The sequence below is a fragment of the Pelophylax lessonae genome, assembly GCF_965119305.1.
Source record: "Pelophylax lessonae genome assembly, chromosome: 3".
In the NCBI taxonomy this organism is placed as follows: Eukaryota; Metazoa; Chordata; class Amphibia; order Anura; family Ranidae; genus Pelophylax; species Pelophylax lessonae.
Genome location: NC_138770.1, coordinates 606,841,306 through 606,862,853, shown reverse-complemented (window position 1 = coordinate 606,862,853; position 21,548 = coordinate 606,841,306).

Here is a 21,548-nt window from a genome sequence, read left to right as displayed (position 1 = left end):
GCACTAGAAGTAGTATTAGGAGAGTTGCAGGTGATGGTAAAGCAGATAGGTTCTGATGTCAAGTATAGTGCAGATGGTAAAAGGACACAGATGGAGTATACTTAGACAGAGTAACCTAGTGCAAGGATAGTTGAAGGTAGTCCCAAGAGCTAACAGTCTATGCAGATGATAGTGAATAGATAGATACAGATAGTCTTGGTAATTGCAGTAGATGACAGTAGGAGATTGGTTAGTAAGAATCCCCTGTGGGGTACTTATCACTTAGATAGGTTGGTAGTAACAGTGTCCATTAGAGAGAGGTGATCCCGTAGCGAGATACGGATCACCAGCGAGGTTCCGGCTTCAGTTCAGCAAGGGAAAATGTCAGCAGCTCCGACTTCACAGGAGTAGGTGCGGTGAACATGTGGTTTGAACGAGCGATGAGTGAGAGCAAGCCGGCGATTGAAATAGCCGCTCATAGCGGCGCTCGGCAATGATGTCATCCGGTCTTAAAGGTATATGCGTCTCTTGTTACACAAGATGGGACGCAGTTAGCAGAGGAGAAATATGGAAACAAGGGTACCAGAGGTACCAGAACATTACACACTCTCACCTTGGTCAAGCGACACCTGGTTCCAGATGCCGCCCGAACCGGAGGCTCAGCAGTGGTACGGATGGCAGGGGGAGCAGTACACCGACTACCCACTGCGAGGGTCCACTTGAATTGGGGTGCCGGGGCAGGTCTGATTGATGTGGGGCTGATATGGGAGCTCCCCACCGACATCTTACTGGGGAACGATCTAGGCCAGTTGCCCTCAGCGATCCTGCCAGTCCAGAGCCCCAGCCAATATCCCGGAGACCTAATGGCCTTCTGAGGTCCAGACGCTTCAATGTTTGGATTAAGAACAGTACTGAGCCCGGTTGTTGCACTGGAGTTTGGTGTTTCAACCTTATGACTTTGCTAGTCACTACCGCCCCGGAAAACAGAATGGCCATGCTGACGGGTTATCGCGACAAACTGAACTGGAAAAATTATCTGTGAGTACTCCCCGGACATCCCCAAGCCGATCCGTTGGGATCAGACTGTGTATGCCGGCTTGGTTCTGGGGGAGCATTGTGGCAAACATCGCCACTTACAGAGTATTCTGTCAGGAATGATTGTCCAACTGTATTATGTGTGTATTGTATGTGCAAACGTAACTCGTGCAGCACCTGTAGGATTTTGTATTGTGTTAGCTGCTGGCTCATGAATGTGTATTGGAAACCCCTGCTGTCCCTCTGTGGAGACCCCGTGTGGCAAACACAGCCACTGGATATTGTCCTATTGTTTGTCTGGCAGAGTAAGGTATTATGGGATGTTAAGTTTTGTGTGTGGAATGTCTCGAAGAGGGAGGGGTTTTGGCTGAGTGTAATCCCTGTGTTTTTCAATAAACAAGGCAGTCTAGTGTTGACCTTCAAGCCATGTGTCTGCTGGTTATTATAGGGTTGTTAATATTATACGCTACCAGGTTTATTGTATGCTCTGCCTGACTACCAGTGGAGATATCGTGGATCGTACGGCTACTCCGCTACACGTGTGTACGGGGCTTTAGGGACAAGTCCAACACAGGGCTATCACCAGAGTAAGTGACAATTGCATTGCAGGTACCTCTGCCATTTAAGGCATCCTAGCAGCCTACGAAAGGAGGTACAAAAAAAAACCTGCTCAAAGATCTTTCTCAGCTGCATGGTCCTTTTAGAAATTGTTTGAAGAGAAGTAAATTGGCCAATTGACTGGTCCTGCAAGGAAAAGCTTGACATTGTCAGAGTAGAGAATCCTTGCACAGGGAGAGTTGTACTTGTAACAGACTCCTTTAGAGTGTTTTGACTACCCGTGGCAACCTGATGGTCACTGCCATCTTGCAACCTGGATGACTGAACAAGGCAAGAAATTCATACAGGGTTTTACCAGCCAAGGCATGAGCAGCAAAGGCCCAGTTTACGGTGTGCATAATACATACATAGTTACATAGTTACATAGTTAGTGAGGTTGAAAAAAGACACAAGTCCATCCAGTTCAACCCATGATGCGTGTGTGTGTTTGCTTTTAACCGTACATTGTGTACCCCTGTATGTTGTGGTCTTTAAGGTGTACATCCAATAGTTTTTTGAAACTATCTATGCTCCCCGCTGATACGACTGCTTGTGGAAGAGAATTCCACATCCTTACCGCTCTTACAGTGAAGAACCCCTTACGCACTTTAAGGTTAAACCGCCTTTCCTCTAGTTTTAGTGAGTGGCCACGTGTCTTATTGTATTCCCTTTCTCTGAATAGTTTGTTCCTTATGCTAGGGTCGCCAGTACAGTATTTGTACATTGATATCATATCCCCCCTCAATCGTCTCTTCTCCAGAGAGAATAGGTTCAGTGCTTGTAGTCTTTCCTCATAGCCGATGTCCTCCATTCCCCTAATTATTTTTGTTGCCCTCCTCTGGACTTTCTCCAGTTCCAGCACATCCTTCCTGCGGACCGGTGCCCAGAACTGGACAGCATACTCCAGATGTGGCCGGACCAGAGTCTTGTAGAGCGGGAGAATAATCTCTTTATTTCTGGAGTGAATCCCCTTTTTTATACATCCCAGTATTCTGTTGGCTTTGCTTGCGGCGGCTTGGCATTGCATGCCACTGCCAAGCCTGTTGTCTACCAGTACCCCCAAGTCCTTTTCCATCCTAGACTCACCCAGAGGTTCACCCCCTAGTGAATAGCTTGCTTTCGGGTTTCTGGCACCCAAGTGCATTACTTTACATTTTTCTACATTAAACCTCATCTGCCATGTGGTTGCCCACCCCGTTATTTTGTTCAGGTCTGCTTGCAAGGTTTCCACATCCTGCATAGAAGATATTGGCATGCCTAATTTAGTATCATCTGCAAATACTGAGATTGTACTAGATATCCCCTCCTCTAGATCATTTATGAATAAATTAAACAGGATTGGTCCCAGGACAGAACCCTGGGGGACCCCACTTTCCACACCCGCCCAATCCGAGTACTCCCCATTAATCACCACCCTCTGTACTCTCCCCTGGAGCCAGGTCTCTATCCAGGTACTCACCTTATGATCCATACCTACCTTCCTTAGTTTGAACAGTAAGCGTTTGTGAGGAACGGTGTCAAAGGCCTTTGCAAAGTCCAGATACACCACATCCACAGGCTTACCTTTATCTAGGTGGCAGCTCACTTCATCGTAGAAGGTTAATAGATTGGTTTGGCACGAACGATTTTTCATGAATCCATGCTGATTTCTACTTATAATACCATTTTCATTACTAAAGTCTTGTATGTGGTCCCTTATCATCCCCTCCAAAATTTTGCAGACTACAGATGTTAGGCTGACCGGCCTATAGTTACCCGGGATATATCTCGGCCCTTTTTTAAATATTGGTACCACGTTGGCTTTTTTCCAATCAGCTGGCACCATACCCGTCTGTAAACTATCCTTAAAGATCAAGAATAATGGTCTGGCAATCACCTGGCTGAGCTCATTAAGAACCCTCGGGTGCAAGCCATCCGGTCCCGGGGATTTATTTATGTTAAGTTTCTCTAGTTTAGCTCTAAGTCTATCCTCTGTTAGCCATGGCGGCACTTCCTGAGGTGTATTATTTAGTTCGGCCTTACAAGCGGGTTTCGTGTAGCCCCCCGATTCCTTTGTGAAGACTGAAGAAAAGAAATTATTTAACACTTCCGCCTTTTCTCTGTCCTCTGTGGCCATTTTTCCTTTATCATCTTTTATGGGGCCAATGTGCTCTGGCCTGGCTTTCTTACTGTTTATATACTTAAAGAACTTCTTGGGGTTCTTTTTGCTCTCCTCCGCTATATGTCTCTCGTGTTCTATTTTAGCCGCCCTGATTTCGTCTTTACATTTCTTATTACACTCTTTGTAGTGCTTAAATGCTGCCAATGACCCCTCAGTCTTGTATTTTTTGAAGGCCTTTTCTTTAGCTCTAATATACATTTTTATGTTGGAGTTTAGCCACCCAGGGTTTAGTTTTGCTCTTTTAAATTTATTTCCCTGTGGAATGCACTGGCCCACTCCCTTGTTAAGTATGCTCTTGAAGCACTCCCATTTTTCCTCCGTGTTCTTTGTTCCCAGGGTTCTATCCCATTTGATATTTTCTAGCAGCGAGCGCAGTTTAGGGAAATTGGCTCTTGTGAAATTCAGCGTCCTTCTATTACCCTTGTGTTTCCTATTACTGTAATTAATACTGAAACCAATTGACCTATGGTCACTGTTCCCTAAGTTGTCCCGTATTTCTATATCCGTGATCAGGTCTGTATTGTTGGTAATCAGTAGGTCAAGTACCGCATTGCTTCTTGTCGGTGCATTCACCATCTGACCCATGAAATTGTCCTGCAAAACATTTAGGAACTGCCGAGCCTTGGCTGAGTGTGCGGTTCCTTCTGCCCAGTCTATTTCTGGATAATTAAAGTCCCCCATTATAATGACATTTCCCATCCTTGCTGCCAATCCTATCTGTAACATGAGGTCCGCCTCACCCTCCTCCCTCTGGTTGGGGGGCCTATAGCATACGCCCAATATTACCTTCCCCGCCGTGCCTTCCCTTTGAAGCTCTACCCATAGGGATTCTGCCTCGTCCATAGCTCCATTATTAATATCATCCCTCATATTTACCTGTATACTGTTCTTAATATACAAACATACCCCTCCCCCTTTTTTACTTTCTCTATCTCTGCGATAAAGGGAATACCCCTGAATGGACGCCATCCAGTCATGAGAGCTGTCAAACCAAGTCTCAGTTATCCCCACAAAATCTAAGTCCTCCTCAAACATCAGCAGCTCCAGCTCTCCCACATGTAGATCTGGAGACGCTTAATAGCAAGTGTCCATTAGTCAGCTTTTTATGCACTAGCTTTAGGAGACCCGCAAAAGGGCTGCCAATCCATGAACAGTATCAGTAGGGACTAGGGAGAAACTGCCCCCCTCCAGCTATAACCTGCATAGAGCAGACAAAGCATAGAGGTATAAGGCTGCAGAGGATTTGTTGCAGAAATAAACAAATCTCAGTAAGTTTAAGGAAGATCTCCTGATTGTTAAGAAAATAAATTTTATAGCATGTACAATTGCTACTCAAGCCGTGCAGTAGTTTATTAAATACCCTACCCAATAAAAATTGTGACTGCTGAAGTTTAAGCTGTTAAAGCTGTTCAGAGTGACTAAGTAAAAGTGGTTTGTTTGCTAGGTGAGAGAATACCCCCAAGGGGTTAACCACTGCTAAAGAAATATTACCATAGCAGACTTCTCACCACAGGTGATTTCATTAGACAGAGCATTCATCACAGAAAGAAAAACTTTGCTAAAATAAACAGATATTTGTTCAGTACTGAAAGCAACTGTCCCAAACTTTGAAAACAATGCTACAATGCACATCACAGCATAGACATCTCCATATGTTTGCATTTTGGTTATTTATTTATTTTCTTTTCTAACACAAGCCCGCATGGCATCTGGTCCCTTCTCCTGACCTCAAGCCAAACATACTCACGTATCCTGGACCAATCGATGCATCCGTAGGGCGACCTGGATCCCAAGAACAGCAGAGCACACCATCATGCGGGGCACACTTTAGAGGTCACCTGCTTTTAGCAGGGCATCCGACCTAGCGCAAATGCTTGCCATTGGCATAGCTTCCGTTATTATGGTTGTCAATCTTCTGCGCATGTGTGCCATTCACCACCCTGCTGTTAGCCAGGCATTTGGTGACTACTGGAGCCATCCTGGAACTTCTGGACAGCACAAGACACCACAGGATGCTCCCAATATCCACGGCTGCCCCGCATGAGACCCCAATCGCAACATCTTCCAAAAGGTAGGAAACTTCATACAAAATGGTCCTTATGCCTGAGGAGGACAAAAAAGGAATGCGGCCTCTGGCTCAGCCTGAAAATTTATAGGAGTGTGGTCCTATTGGGTAGGAACGAGGGCAGGGCTACACAAACGTATGCTGCCATGGAAGTCTGTCAGGAAAATGACTTTACCCCTGTCCTCAGCAGTCCAATCCCTGCACCTTTTGCAGAGTATCAATCTGTCCCTGATGTTTTTCCTGGAGAGAAGTGGCTTCTTTGCTGCCCTTCTTGACACCAGGCCATCCTCCAACCTCCAAAAAAAAATTTGCCTCACTGTGCATGCAGATGTACTCACACCTGCCTGCTGACATTCCTGGTGGTGCCCAAATCCTGCTGCTGAATCAACTGTAGGAGACGGTCCTGGCGCTTGCTGGACTTTTGTGGAAAGTGGAAATGTTTTTTATGGGATTACATTCTTTTTCATGGCAAAGAGGGACTTTGCAATTAATTGCAATTCATCTGATTACTCTTCATAACATTCTGGAGTATATGCAAATTGCCATTATAAATACTGAAATATTTGTATCATTCTCCAAACTTTTGGCCACGGCTGTACTGTATATGGTAACATCCATATTTAAGTAGGGGATAACAAGACAAACAGGCTTATACACTGCCATTTTGCTATCCCAGTGAGTGTGGAGGAAAGTGAAGAGGAAGGACATGTCTACCAGCAGCAGGTTTACTATGATATCCCTTGAACACAAAACGTAAGCAGGGCAGTATCTGGGTAACTACTTCCTAGGAAAGGGGAGGAGTTGAATTCAGAGGAACATGGTTTAAAGGAAATTTGTCATGACAGGCACATGGAAGCTGTCATTGCTGACATGCCTGACTTTTCTGATCTATGTACTTGTCTACGTCTGTGACTTAGAAAATGCTGATGGGTTGATATTTTCTGGTACAAATGAGATAACACTTTATACAATACTTTATTCACATTGATTAAAACAAGTGGATTTCCTTAATCCTAAAAACTCTGACCATGTAATGCATGATATCTTCTCTCAATTGACAACATATATTGTTACATGTACATTCCAAGCTCCATACAAGGATATTTTACTGTACAAATATCACTTTAACATTGTAAATCCCCTTAGGTCAACTCCTTTCTCATAATGCTTCTTCGGGACCATCCAAGGATCCAATGAGGAGATAATAGTGAGCACGAAATGTGAAAAAAGCAGTTCATTAAATCAAACAGCAAGTACATTAAAAATATGTTTCAAATATAACTACATTTTTCCTACAGTTACCTGGTCATAGTTTAGTTTTTAAAGATCAAGGAGATCCACTTGTTTTAATCATTATGAATTAATTATTGTATAATTATTTTATGAAATTTGGGCAAGTCTGTTGAAACCTTGCGTAGATGATTAGAAAACATTTTTGGATGTGGTACATTGGTGGTACCCTTTAATACATTTTCTGAAGGGGGTTAACAAAAGTAGCTTCCATATTTTTCTTGTGATAGGTTAATAAGATTTAAATAAAAATTGCAGGATGTCTTATTAAGCACAAAGGCGAGAGCACCAGCACTTCTGAACACTCTGAATACTGCTGTAATACAAGGAAATCGACCACTGTAATCTCTTTTGAAACCAACTTTTCCAGTAGTATACATCTCCTGGGTTCCTTCTGCACTGTGGTTCCTCCTTTCTGCCTTTAGGCACCATTGTGTCCTGTACTGATGTAAGAGTCTATGAAAGGAACCACAGTGCAGAAGGAACCCAGGAGATGGATACTCCTGGAAAAGTTGGTTTCGAAAGAGATCACAGTGGTCGATTTCTTTGTATTACAGCAGTATTCAGAGTGTTCAGAAGTGCTGGTAGCAGAAGAAGTAAGTATTTACTGTTTTCCCTACAGGGAACTCCTTCATGGACTTAGAGTCACTTTAGGGTGATCACATACATTGCTGATTTTATATGTATACAGTATGTATGTATGTGTGTGTGTGTGTGTGTGTGGTGTGTGTGTGTGTGTGTGTGTGTGTGTGTATATATATATATACACACACACACAGACACTATAGTTGCCGTTTAAAACATGGCTTCAGCATACCCTGGGAGCCCCTAAACTGCAGGCAGGTGAACTAACCAATACTGACTTTCCTATAGATTGGATCTAAAGCACCACCTACCCTACTGCATCCTACAATGTTATGTTGGTGCCTTTCAATAGGTTAGATTGCTGAAATTGCTCAAAGAGGAGTATTCCTTTAAAAAAATTTTTTTCACTCTGTGCATAGTTAATGCATGCTGCTGATTGGGACTGATGCCTAAACGATGAAGCATGAATACCTGAAACATTTATCTCTAGTTCCTTCTTTTTTTTTTTCTTTCGATCACTCGCCGTCACTTAATGTACAGAAGCGGATTCCCCTAACCGGAAAGGTGATTTCATACTGACGGGCTGTGCTGTAGTGATGACAGACAATTTTTCATTTTCATTAGCCTGACTCTAATCTTGCATGTATTTCATTAAGTCATCTTCAAGTCTGATATTAAATTATCATATATTTATCATGTACCTGGAATGTTAAATGGGAACATCTGAAAAAAAAAAAATTTCAAGCAAGTTTAATTACCACCTTCCCTAGCTCAGGAAAACCCCCGGGTGAAAAATATTATATCTGCAGTGCAAGGCACATTCACATGCTCAGTTGCAAAAGGTTTTAATAAAAACAATAAAGAAAATGTGACCAAAGTCGTGTGTTTGACTACGTTACCAGATAATATTTACCAACCTCTATAAAACAAAATAATCTACAGTAATAATTCTAAAATGTAAATTATTATAATATAATCTTTAGTAATCATCCTAAAATGTAACAAATAATAATATTAAAGAGAAAAGAAACATAGACAAAGAAGACTGCAGAGTTTCCTTACACTATAAGAGTGTAAGCCAGTAGAAAAGTGCCCATTTACATTGGTGGTTACTGAAAGAAGAGCTCCTTATGTTGATGGACAGTGGAAAGGCACCCACATAAATTTGTAATCAATGGAATAGTGGCCACTTACATTGCTGGTTACAGGAAGAAGAGCCCCTTTCATAAGATGTCAATTGAAATGTCTGCCCCTAACAATGGTGGTAAGTGTAAGTGAGAAATCAATCTGCCACTGCTAAAGGAACCCCTAGCAACCTCTGAAGGAACCCTAGGCTTCCTGAGAACCCTGGTCAAGAAAGGTTGATCTACAGTATTTATGAAACTAAATTGGTGTACTCTTTCCTTGTTGCATGATAGATTTATAAATTCCACCAATAAGTTTGAATAACATCTAGTTTGTATTCAGAAATAAAATACAACAGGTAATTTGCACTATATAGGGGTGGTAGAGCCCAGCCTCTGTAGGGTCCATACCATAGAAAAATGTATGTAAAAATCACGAAGACAATTCCATCAAGGTTACTCTGTGACTTCATTAGCTAAGTACTCATGAAAATGTGAGTTGCTTTACTGATTTTGAAATGTACATAAGTTAGCATATTCATGTTCACCTCCATGGTATAGTGTAGATGACAGTTCTGAGGCTGCTTTGTATTATGTTACTTTGGATGCAGTATGTCGTATTGAGATGCATTTATACTACAGGCAGAACAGTTCAAACAAAGCCATTTGCAACATTTTGTATTTATAAATAAATGCAAAATATATTAACACCCATCAACTCAAGCCCCTAGGGCTGTACAACACTGGTGCTGTCAAGAGTGAAGTTGATGCGTTGGTCCCTCTCCCAGGAAAATATGAAGCACGGTTTGTTATCAGCTGGAGGCTGGCTCAAACTATATGTCAGATATTATGCCTCCACTGAATGGGGCCTAGTAACATATATTTAAAAAAAGACTCAAGAACCACTTTTGTTTTCCAGTTAGAAACCCAAGAATGTGAAACGTTTGAATAAGATGGTGATAAGTCTCATCAGAAGGCGAGGATGCCCATTGGAAAGGTTTCATCGTCATCTCTCTGTTCAAGCATTAGATTAATGGAGGACCCAAAGTCCCCTTGCACAGGGGTCATCTGCAGCCTATGTCTAGTTATATGATACTCACCTTTGTCTTTGTCTGGTTAAAGGTCTCTGGACTTAGCTGGAGAACAGCTCTGCAACACATTACATTACCATCACTTCTCACCCGTCATGTCCGATCTCATCAAAGAACCTTACTCAGTCCTGAGATCATTGCAACCACCTTGTCACATTCAATCATGTAGCATCTCATGTCCCCCCCATCCCTTCGCTGTGGAAACTTGAGCCAGCTGGAGCTCATGGATGATGCTAAACTGTCTTGTCTCGGCAAATACTGGCTGCAATCTTGGAAATATATATAGCCTAGAGCTTTGTTCTCTGACCTATTTATTATTTTTGGTAAGAAGCCGTTTCCCTGCGTCATTTGCTCTTTCCAGTTGTGTGACAGATCTATTTTTGAATGTCAAGAACCTTGCGTAGATTAATAAGTTTTTTCTGTCACTGATGTCGAGACTCAAACAGGTGAAATTGGAAAAAAAAATTGCATTCAAAGACCAGCTGTACTTTTTGAAACATCATTCCCCCCTGTTTATGATTGGAGTTTTGGGCTATGGGTTAGCATCAGTGCCAAGATAATACCATAATAAAGGTGACATAATGAAGACATAATGGTTACCACTGGCTTTTTTAACAATCCTAAAGGTGGCCATACAATAAACTGGCCGAAAATCTCTGTCTGCCTCCTCTGACCCAACAATACCCTGTGGGAAAAGAGTTCTTCTGTGCTAAGACAGGTCAGAAACAATTGGGTTCCTGCAAGGTTTTGGGACACTGAGGTACTCCCGTACCTCCTCGTCACACCATCCCTGTCTTTTATCTTCTATTTCGTCCATGATGGCTTTGGGTACATAGGGGTAATCCAACCCAAAATCTACAGTTACTCACTTCTGGATGATCCTATGAAAGCGAGACAGACCGTGAAACTTCTCTATGTCTCCACTTCCTAGCAGGACGCTAGATTTTGGGGTTTTATGGATCAACTCCGTGGGGGCCAGGTGCTGAGCTGCAGCCTGTCTTACATTGCGTGAAGGCACTCATCGCTCCCTATGGGTTTCATGGAACAGTAGTCCTTTCATGCTCTTTAGCACTTGTCAGACATGTTCTCTGTGTTTTTGGGGCTCATGATCTGGTTCAGAGGCTTTCCCGACCTACTGGTCCTTAACCACTTGCCGACCGGTCATGTTGACCGTACTGTGGCAAAGTGGTTCGTTATCGTCCAGCGACGTAGTACTACGTCGCTGGACTCCTCCCGTAGTACTACGTCGCTGGACTCCTCCCGCTGTTTTCATTCACTGCGGGAGTCGGGCCAGGGGAGTAGCGGCGGCGATCGCCGCTGCTCTTCCCTGATCGTCGGGGAATCTAGTTTAGAGATCCGCCCGCCTGTGTAAACAGAGCGGGCGGATCTCCTCAGTGACAGGGAGTGACAGATCGCAGTGTTCAGCATAGCTGAACATCCGATCTGTCCTTGTGTCACTCAGTCACCTCCCCCCCCACACGTCAGTAAGCACCAGGCATACATTAACCCCTCCCTCTCCAATAAAATTAACCCCTTCCCTGCCAATGTCATTTTTACAGTAACAGTGCATATATATAGCACTGATTACTGCAGTAATGTCACTGGTACCCCCAAAAGTGTCAAAAATGTCAGTCAAGGGTCTGATCTGTCCGCCGCAATGTCGCAGTCCCGCCAATAAAATCGCAGATCGCCGCCATTACGCGTTAAAAAAAAAACACCAAAAATTACAGAAATCTTTCCCTTAGTTAGTAAACGCAATAACTTTTGCACAAACCAATCAAAATGAGCTTATTGTGATTTTTTTTACCAAACATAGGTAGCAGAAAACAAATTGGCCAAAAATTTAAAAAAATTTAGATTTTTACATTTTTTTGGGGGGGAATTTCATATAAAAAATGTTAAAAATATTGTTATTTTTTCAAAATAAACGCTATTTTTTTGTTTATAGCCCAAAAAATAAAAATCGCACAGGTGATCAAATACCACCAAAAGAAAGCTCTATTTGTGGGAAAAAAAGGACGAAAAATTTTGTTTGGGTACGGCGTCGCACGACCGCGCAATTGTCAGTTAAAGTTACACAGCGCCGAATCGCAAAAAGTGGCCTGGACATAAGACAGCAAAATCCTCCGGTGGTAAAGTGGTTAATGTGGCCCCCCCAGTACCACTCTGTGCATGACTGTGAGGACCCCGAACAGCTCCAGTCCTCCAAACCTCTGCGTCCTCAGCTGCACTGCCAGCCCCCCAGTTTCTTCATCACTAACCTCCCTTGCAGGCTAACCTTCCTCAGCTGCCTCCCTTAGCTCCTCTACATTACCGGTAGCTGAAAATGTCATGGGCACCAGCTCCTCTAAAATTAGCAGCTACCTCCTGTGATTCCAATGTTGGTTTGTCAAAGCATGGTGGTGGTTTTATATCCAGCTGGCTGGTGATATGCTGTGATACACACCCATGCACATATCCTATCCTCCTCAGTAACGGCTCTGAAGTGGTGGTGCACTGGGTAGTGGTGGCAGCGGTGGGTGATACCTCCTGCAGTCCAGGGGGTTGTATACAGTCTCAACCCTCAGTTAAACTTGTACACGGTCGGTGGCATATTGTGCGATAAGAGCTGCAGCAAAGGCTCTCTGCAGTGGCCACAGTGACTATAGGCTCTCATCACTGCTGTTGGCTTCTGACAGTTGCTGCAGATCAAACATAGGTGTTTTGGTTCCCCAGACAGTGCCCAAGGCGAAGCATCCTCAGTGCACCAGCACGTCAATGTCTGTCATTAGCTCCTGCGCTTCAGTCCATACGCTGCAACATAACGCCTCCAGTTGTCAGCACTCAGTGGCACCCAAAGAAGCGAATGAACACCATCTTAGTACTCTGCACTGGCTGCTATCTCCTTAGGCAAAGCTCTGTTTCCTCAACAACTCAGCACAGTAGCAGTCCTCTTCTTTATGCACATATACCCTAACAGTCCATAGCACCCCTCAGTTCCGCAGTCTTCATGTCGTTTCTATTGGTGACGACAGCATGCGCAGGGGGAAATCCCTGGACAAGCTCCCACATGTAGTGCTACCCCCGCAAGGGCTGCTGATATAACTAGTTCTTCCGAAATGGGTACAGAGGCTGCCTGTCCTCACAAGCAACAGTCCATTCACACTGGCTCCAATAAACACTTTAGGCTAAGGGATGTCTTTTTAAGGTTTATTGCTTGAAGAACTTTTAAGGGGAGAGGGATTAGGGCATGGGATACCTAAAAAATGCTCAGTTATAGTTATTAGTTAAACAAGCAAAAAATTGGGGGAGCAAACCCTGAACATGTATATCTAAAGCCGGTGCAGCTATGGACCAAGCGACATGTATATTAAAAAAGAATAGCGCACACATGCAAAAGAAATGACTATCAAATATGGAGACAATCCATAAATAAAAATGGGGATTTAGTCCCACCATATGGCCATATCGTGCTCAAGCCCACCACTGCGTCAAAGTACCCCATCATCAAGGAGCTTACGTGCTCCTGTTTCTTTGTGATCTATTGTATCACCTGTTTGTGTGACCTACAATATGTAGGCAGGACATTTAGGACTTTGAGGACACACTTTGGGGAGCATAGAAGAGGTATAGAGAAAGGCTCTCCGAAGTATAGAGTCTCTAGACACTTTAAGAAATATCATGCTAAGAACCCTAGGAATCTTAATCTCATCGCCATTGAGTCTGTTTCTCATAAGCTTTCTGAAGATGACATATTCAAAAGACTGCTCCAGGGAAACTTTCTGGACCTAAAAGGGGAACTCCTTCTCCCCAAGCACTTAAAGAATATTGTCTCTATTGTTCTTTTTTTTTTTTAGTTTATGATCCATCATATATTGGTCTGGTTGCCCACACATCGTACTGTTTTCTAGGTTTGCTTAGTATGTCAATAGTTGCATTCTTAGGAGCATGTTACTCTTTGAGGTTTTCTGTCCAATTTTACATGATTCATAGTGTAGTAGCGGCTGTCTTTTATGGCTGTCGCCACCATGCATTTTGGTTATATAATTGCAGGTTAGTGTTCTATAGCTACTATTTTTTATTTCTCCTTTCTAAGCATTCTTATAAAAAAATTATTTTAATATATTTTATTTAAAATGTTTTTTCTAAATCATTCAATGAGTTTTCACATTCTGTTGACTTATATACTCTGGTGGGCATGTCAATGTTTACACATACATCTATAGATAATGATTTTTATAGGTTTTTTGAACTTTGGTTTTTCCACTCTTTTTTTTTTTTACCAATTGTGCATGTGTTTATGATTCTGTAGTTTTGTTTTCTAATTTGTAGTGTATTAATGTAACTATAGTTGAGCATTTGTCTGCATTTTACATCATTTGTCTGCATTTTACAATTTTTTATTTTTTGAAAGTGGGTAGCTCCAGGGGTTAAATGAAGAAGAGGAGTCCTCGTAAAGCGTCCTTTGACCCTGCACCTTAAGGGGACCATCATCCATTGAGTGCTGTCCTTAAGGAGTGAGGAAGCCAAGTGGGAGTGGAGATGCCGGCTCCACGGCGGTCTGGACACTGTAGCTACTCATCCTTCTATCCCTCCAGAATTGTTTTGAAATGCAGTTGGCTTGTTTCCTTTGCACTGTACGGTATCTCACAGCTTGTATAACAGTATAAATTTGCTGTCCCCTCAATATAACTCAACACACAGCCATTAATGTCTAAACTGCTGGCAACAAAAGTGAGTACACCCCTAAGTGAAAATGTCCAAACTGGGCCCAATTAGCCATTTTCCCTCCCTGGTGTCATGGGACTCGTTAGTGTTACAAGGTCTCAGGTATGAATGGGGAGCAGGTATGTTAAATTTGGGGTTATCGCTCTCACTCTCTCATACTGGTCACTGGAAGTTCAACATGGCACTTCATGGCAAAGAACTCTCTGAGGATCTGAAAAAAAGAATTGTTGCTCTACATAAGGATGGCCTAGGCTATAAGAAGAATGCCAAGACGCCTGAAACTGAGCTGCAGCACAGTGGCCAAGACCATACAGTGGTTTAAAAGGACAGGTTCCACTCAGAACAGGTATCGCCATCAGTGCCGGGACAAGGTCATCCAGTACCCAAGGCAAAGATGCCAAACTGTGCCCCCCCTCCCCTATTTATGATGTGCAAGCTTAGAGGATCCCACGCCCAGTAAACTAATGCGCCCAGGGCAACCTTGTCCCGGCCCTACTCGCCATGGTCAACCAAAGAAGTTGAGTGCACATGCTCAGCATCATATCCAGAGGTTGTCTTTGAGCAGTAGACGTATGAGTACTGTCAGCATTGCTGCAGAGGTTGAAGGGGTGGGGGATTAGCTTGTCAGTGCTTAGACCATACGCCGCACATTGTATCAAATTGGTCTGCATGGCTGTCGTCCCAGAAGGAAGTCTCTTCTAAAGATGATTCACAAGAAAGCCCACAAACAGAATGCTGAAGACAAGCAGACTAAGGACATGGATTACTGGAACCATGTCCTGTGGTTTGATGAAACCAAGATAAACTTATTTGGTTCAGATGGTCTCAAGTGTGTGTAGCGGCAACCAGGTGAGGAGTACAAAAACATGTGTGTCTTGCCTACAGTCTGTAACGCTCCTGCGTTTCATGTATGGTGTGGATTTTCAGCTGCAGAAATATTCCACTTCAGTAGTCATGTAAGAGAGATGCTGAGATACCATTCCCAACCTCAATGACTCATCATGTGTGGAAGGTCTTAATTCAGCTAGTAAATACACACACTCAACAAGCTGGTTCCTAGAGTGACTTTATGTATGTAGTAACACAGTGATGAAGATTTAAGAGACAGGTTGAGTGGAGGTGGTAGGTGACAGACACTTGAAGGTAAGACAGTAGCAGATGGATGCAGGTAGGTTTAGCAATCATGTATGGTAGCAGATGACAGAGTAGCAGGTGGACATACAAGAGTGATCAACCCAGTGCAGGAATAAGTAGCAGTAGTCTTAAGAGCTAGCAATCTAGATATGCAGATGTGATAAATAGTCTTTACTATGCAGAGCTAGATAGTGTAAGCTTAGTATAAGTTTATAGAGGGTTCCCCTGCGGGGTACTTAGCACTAATAGCAATACAGCCGAAGGTTGGTTCAGGAGGAGCGGATGATCCGGAAGCGGGATGCAGGGATCAGCACAGCGAAGTTCCGTCAGCGAGGTATGCTTGCAAGCACGAAAGCTTCAAGCCAAGTTAGCATCCAGGTAAGGGTGTTTGAACGAACACATGTGAGTGAGAACCGGCGCTTTAAATAGCCATCTAGTCCGGCGCTGAGTGATGACAGCTTCAGTCTTAAAGGTGTATGCGCACCTTTCCAAAAGAGAATGGTGGGGCGCATACACTTGTGAAAAGAGTAATTTAGGGTACCAAAGGTACCGGAACATTACATAATCAAACTCAAAGCCTGTGAGACCTTGAACCGGCCAGATTAAGTACAAAAGGAGCCAAAGCTAAATTTGCCTAGCCATCTACACTAGGAGGGTGCTACATCTGCAATGTTGATAGAGAACATTTTGAGTACCTAAGAAGCAAAATAGTGTTGCAGTGTCGGGGACTGGTTCTAGGCATGTTGTACCTAAGAAACCAAACATGACCCCATCAGTACCCCACCCTTAACCCCTGGTAGGTTACAGTGAACCTACCATTGTATTGCGCTTGTACCAACTGATTGTGGTCACTATGCATTGCCGTTATTAATTTTCTACACTATAGGTTTTCTACTTTTAATAAATATCTTATCCATGCGTTATTACACCATGTGGAGGCTTTCTTTTGTTTTCTGAGTACCTGGGTCCTGGGGAAAGGACGCATATCTGAGTGATTTGGTCTTCCAGAGGAGAAGGTTATCCGTCATGGTGGTTTTCTACGAGACCTTTAACTTATTGCTTGCATGACTCTGTGCCAAAGGCATAAAGGGTCCACATGTTCCGGTAAGCGCTCCTGAGTCTATTGTGGTGGCAGCTACACTGGTGGAGATTTACCTGCTCTTTCACTTGGAATTACACTTGGTGTATTTGGTAGACTAAGGTGGACATACACTAGGAGATCAACATTCCTACTCTTTGGACACATTTTCTTCACTAAGTGGACTTTACAGTTGCACCTTAATACAAGTTTTTAATTTGTTTTGGTGGAATATCACATTTATTCTGTTTTTGTGTGAGCTGTCTCCAAATTGTGGAGGTGGTCAATACTCATTGAGAGGTACAGTGACTCCCACATTGGATAGGACATTGATACTCAGCTCCTTGATGACTTTGCACATTAATATTTTTTTTGCACAGTATGCACTAAGCACTTTTCTATTCTGTTTACTAACCTGTTATTTATAAATGTAAAAGGGTGACTTCCGATTCAGGAATAGTATAAGTTTTTATGCATTGGGAGATCTATTCTTCCTATTATGCGATGATACATATCACATTTGTTTGATGTTTACACTATATGCACTCTTCAAGTGGTTACACTTTAATTGTTATATAAGTGGGAGGAATCTGACTTTATACATTTTGAGCGTGGCACATATAAGGATTATATAAGTTAGTAACAATATTGTTGTATTGGAGTGCCTACAGCCTCTTTTCTTCTTCCTTAGCAAGCGTAGTAATCCATTCTGAATCTATAGTTTAAAAAGATTACCAAAAGTTTTATGAAATAATTAAGGTTGATCACAAAACCAATATAACTTTCCAGTAATTTTTGAAACTTTTTCTTTTTATTTTTTATTGGGACACACTGAAAGCGCACAGCAGCTTTCTTTGATACAAACAGAGATGGGAAACATTTTTCTTGTATTTTCTACAAATTGACACAGTCCTGGCAGAATTATCATCAGTCAGTTTAACGCATAAACATGTTTAATGTAATGCCCCCACATTATTATTATCAGCTCGGCAATAATAAATGGGCAAACAAGAAATAGCAAGGATAAATGAGCTGTGTCACGCAGACAAACGATCGCCTGCAATACAATTCACAACATTCTATCTTCTTACTTGTTTTTGGATTATTATCTACTGCCTGCACGGTAATTAGTTAATTGGGGGTGGGAGAACTTGGAGCGTGATAGATTGCTCTCCCGCTGCTGTTGCCGGGTTGAGGAGTGAACCCCGCAGTTTGTACCACGCAGAGCGGGACACACAAAGAGGAAAGAAAATAACTTTGAGAACCCCACTCTGCCATTACAATGCAGTATCTGAATCTGCACAATCTCCTACAGCTTAGGACAAAACTGGTGGAGGAAAGAGGCATTAAAATGTCATTAAAAACAGCTTGAGTGCTGAATCTATGCTTGCCATGAATTATTAGCATATGAACAGACTTTGATGTGTTTTTTATGGACAGGATGCTGTACAATCATCAAATATTGCATCTATTGGAGGCTTTTATATGAATGGCGATGCCAGATTTGGACTACTCTTTCCAAATCACCAAGCATGCAGCGCCATATGGCTTTTGCTGGACTCTTCCAACACCTCTGAATCATTCCATCTCTGGCTTGCAAAGCAGAATTGCACAATGTGACAATGTTGAGACTTTGCTGCCTGGCTGACCTGCAATCTTACTTCTAAAAACACTGTTAAAGCGCATATTTACAGGGGAGGGAGTAAACTTGAAATGGATCTTACAGTAAACAGCAAGGTCCCCTTGTAATAAAGTCAAATATAAAAAAAAAAAAAAAAATTACTGACAGGCAAGGTTCTTATAAACAGAAGAGACCTCTCTGTCAGCTGGTAATGTAATCTAAGTCGGATATGTGCAGCTCAGAGCTCTGTGCTGTGATGTAGCGACTCTTCTGCGCAATTGTGAGAGTGGCATCATCGTTGCCCGGCCATTCAAGTGGCTGGAGAGAGCGAACCCCTAAGTAAGACCGAGCGATGATGGAAGCGCTCTAGACCAGCTTGAGGAGTGACAGCGCAGTGCTAAAGGGTTTCGTTTGAGAGGTACGGCTGCCATAATGATTAATTTGCCATCAAATGCACATTATGGCATAGACCCCCTGGGGGGGGGAGAAAAACATAGTGGAGATTAATTTGGCTTTAATATATCCAGGCCCTCTCTCTCAAAGTGAATAATAGCATGAAAGCATGGAAAAAAAACTGGAGGTAAAAGGTTAGTAAGTATACTTACTAGTGATCGACCGATATCGTTTTTTCATTGCCGATACCGATATTTTGGTCATCTGATATCGGTATCGGCCGATATTTTCAGACATTTAACCACTTTACCACCGGAGGATTTTGCTGTCTTCCGTCCAGGCCACTTTTTGCGATTCGGCGCTGTGCGACTTCAACTGGCAATTGCGCGGTCGTGCGACGCCGTACCCAAACGAAATTTACGTCCTTTTTTTCCCACAAACAGAGCTTTCTTTTGGTGGTATTTGATCACCTGTGCGATTTTTACTTTTTGCGCTATAAACAAAAAAAGAGCGTTTATTTTGAAAAAATAACAATATTTTTAACATTTTTTTATATGAAATTCCCCCCAAAAAAGATGTAAAAACCAATTTTTTAAAAAATTTTTGGCCAATTTGTTTTATGCTACATATGTTTGGTAAAAAAAAATCGCAATAAGCGTATTTTGATTGGTTTGCGCAAAAGTTATTGCGTTTAATAACAAAGGGAAAGATTTCTGTCATTTTTGGTGGGTTTTTTTTAACGCGTAATGGCGGCGATCTGCGATTTTTTTTGCGGGACTGCGACATTGCGGCGGACAGATCGGACCCTTGACTGACATTTTTGACACTTTTGGGGGTACCAGTGACATTACTGCAGTAATCAGTGCTATAAATATGCACTGTTACTGTAAAAATGACACTGGCAGGGAAGGGGTTAATTTTATTGGAGAGGGAGGGGTTAATGTATGCCTGGTGCTTACTGACGTGTAGGGGGGGAGGTGACTGTGTGAGTCATGGACAGATCGGATGTCCAGCTATGCTGAACAGTCCGATCTGTCACTCCCTGTCACTATGGAGATCCGCCCGCTGTGTTTACACACAGCGGGCGGATCTCCAGACTCGATCCCCGACGATCGGGTAAGAGCAGCGGCGATCGCCGCTGCTCCTCCCCTGGCCCGACTCCCGCTGTGAATGAAAACAGCGGGAGCGAGCCTCCGGCGGCGCGCAAGCGCCGCCCAGAAGGGGGAGTGTCCAACGATGTTAATACTACGTCGCTGGACGATAACGAACCACTCTGCCGCAGTAGTATTACTGTGAGCGGTTGTAGAGTGGTTAAAAAAAAAAATTTTTTTTTTTTTCACAAGTACTCTTGTGGAGGGATCTGGGGGTCTAAAAGACCCCAAACCCCTCCTCTGCACTTGAAAGCATTCAAAAAAGCCAAGTTTGGCTGTTTTTAATGCTCACATTTTTTTTTATTTGGTGCCAAATTTCCCCGGAAGTGATGTCATGACATCACTTCTGAGTTTTTTACATGGAGACCTGATCAGAGCCGGATGCGGCTTTGATCGGGTCTTCTCTTCGGCGGCCGTGCAGGTAGGATGCCTGGGTCTCCCGGTGGGATGGGAGACCCGGGCGAGCCGCGGAAGGCGGCAGAAAGGGGGGAGACGTCCCCTCCCACTCCATGTAATGTAATGACAGCCGAGCGGCTTCTCAGCCACATCGGTTGTCATTACAAGACAGCTGCAGGCATCCTCTAGCTGTAGGCATCACTCCGGTACAAGCACTTTCCCGAAATATCGGCAATATCGGTAACCTCAGGGGCCGATTACGATATATCGGGGAAAGTGCATATCGGGCCCAGATATATAGGTGTTGCCGATAATCGGTCGATCCCTAATACTTACCTTATCTTTGGTTTCCATACTGCAGGAGGTAATGTCATGACCCTTCAAGTGCGATCCCTGAGAGTAGTAAGTATTCCAAATCTTGCAAGAAAAAAAAACCTCAGCACAGTGTAGGGGTGTCTTATCATGAAATTTGGAACACTTAGAATTCCCTGGGATTCTACTGGATGGATGGTGGTGTCACCCTCCCCTAGGCACTGCAGGGGGAAGCTGGTTATAAGGTAAGTATATTTAATAATGGTTTTCCCAAAGTTTTTTCATACTTTCATGTTGCTGGTTATTATGGAGGAGGGGAACTGATATAGTAAGTGGATGTGTTTATTGCTATAAAAAACATTGTCTTTAAACTGTATTTACCACGCTAGGTGGTGGCTGCATTCATTTTTCGTTTCTTCCTTAAAGCCTAAGTGCCGGTTCACACTAGTGCGGCGATCGCATGTAATGTCAGAGCGCACTGCTCCTTCATTACATGCGATCGGCTGTGCGGTGCGAGTTTAGCCATACACTTTGTATGGCTAAATTCGCACCGCACCCGCAGCAAAGACGCACAGGACCCTTTTTTGCAGCCGCATCAGGATCGGATCGCACAGTGGTTCACACTTGTGCGATCCGATCCTGTGCGAACTGTAAGATCGCACTGTGATATGCGATCAAACTGGGGGTGTCGTTAGGATTACATTGACACCCCCAGCGTATCGCATATGACAGTGTGAACTGCCAGGGGTGCGTTTGCGATGCGGGAACAGGCTGCGAATTCGTAGCCTTCCCGCATCGCATAAGTGTGAACCGGGGCTAACTCCACTTT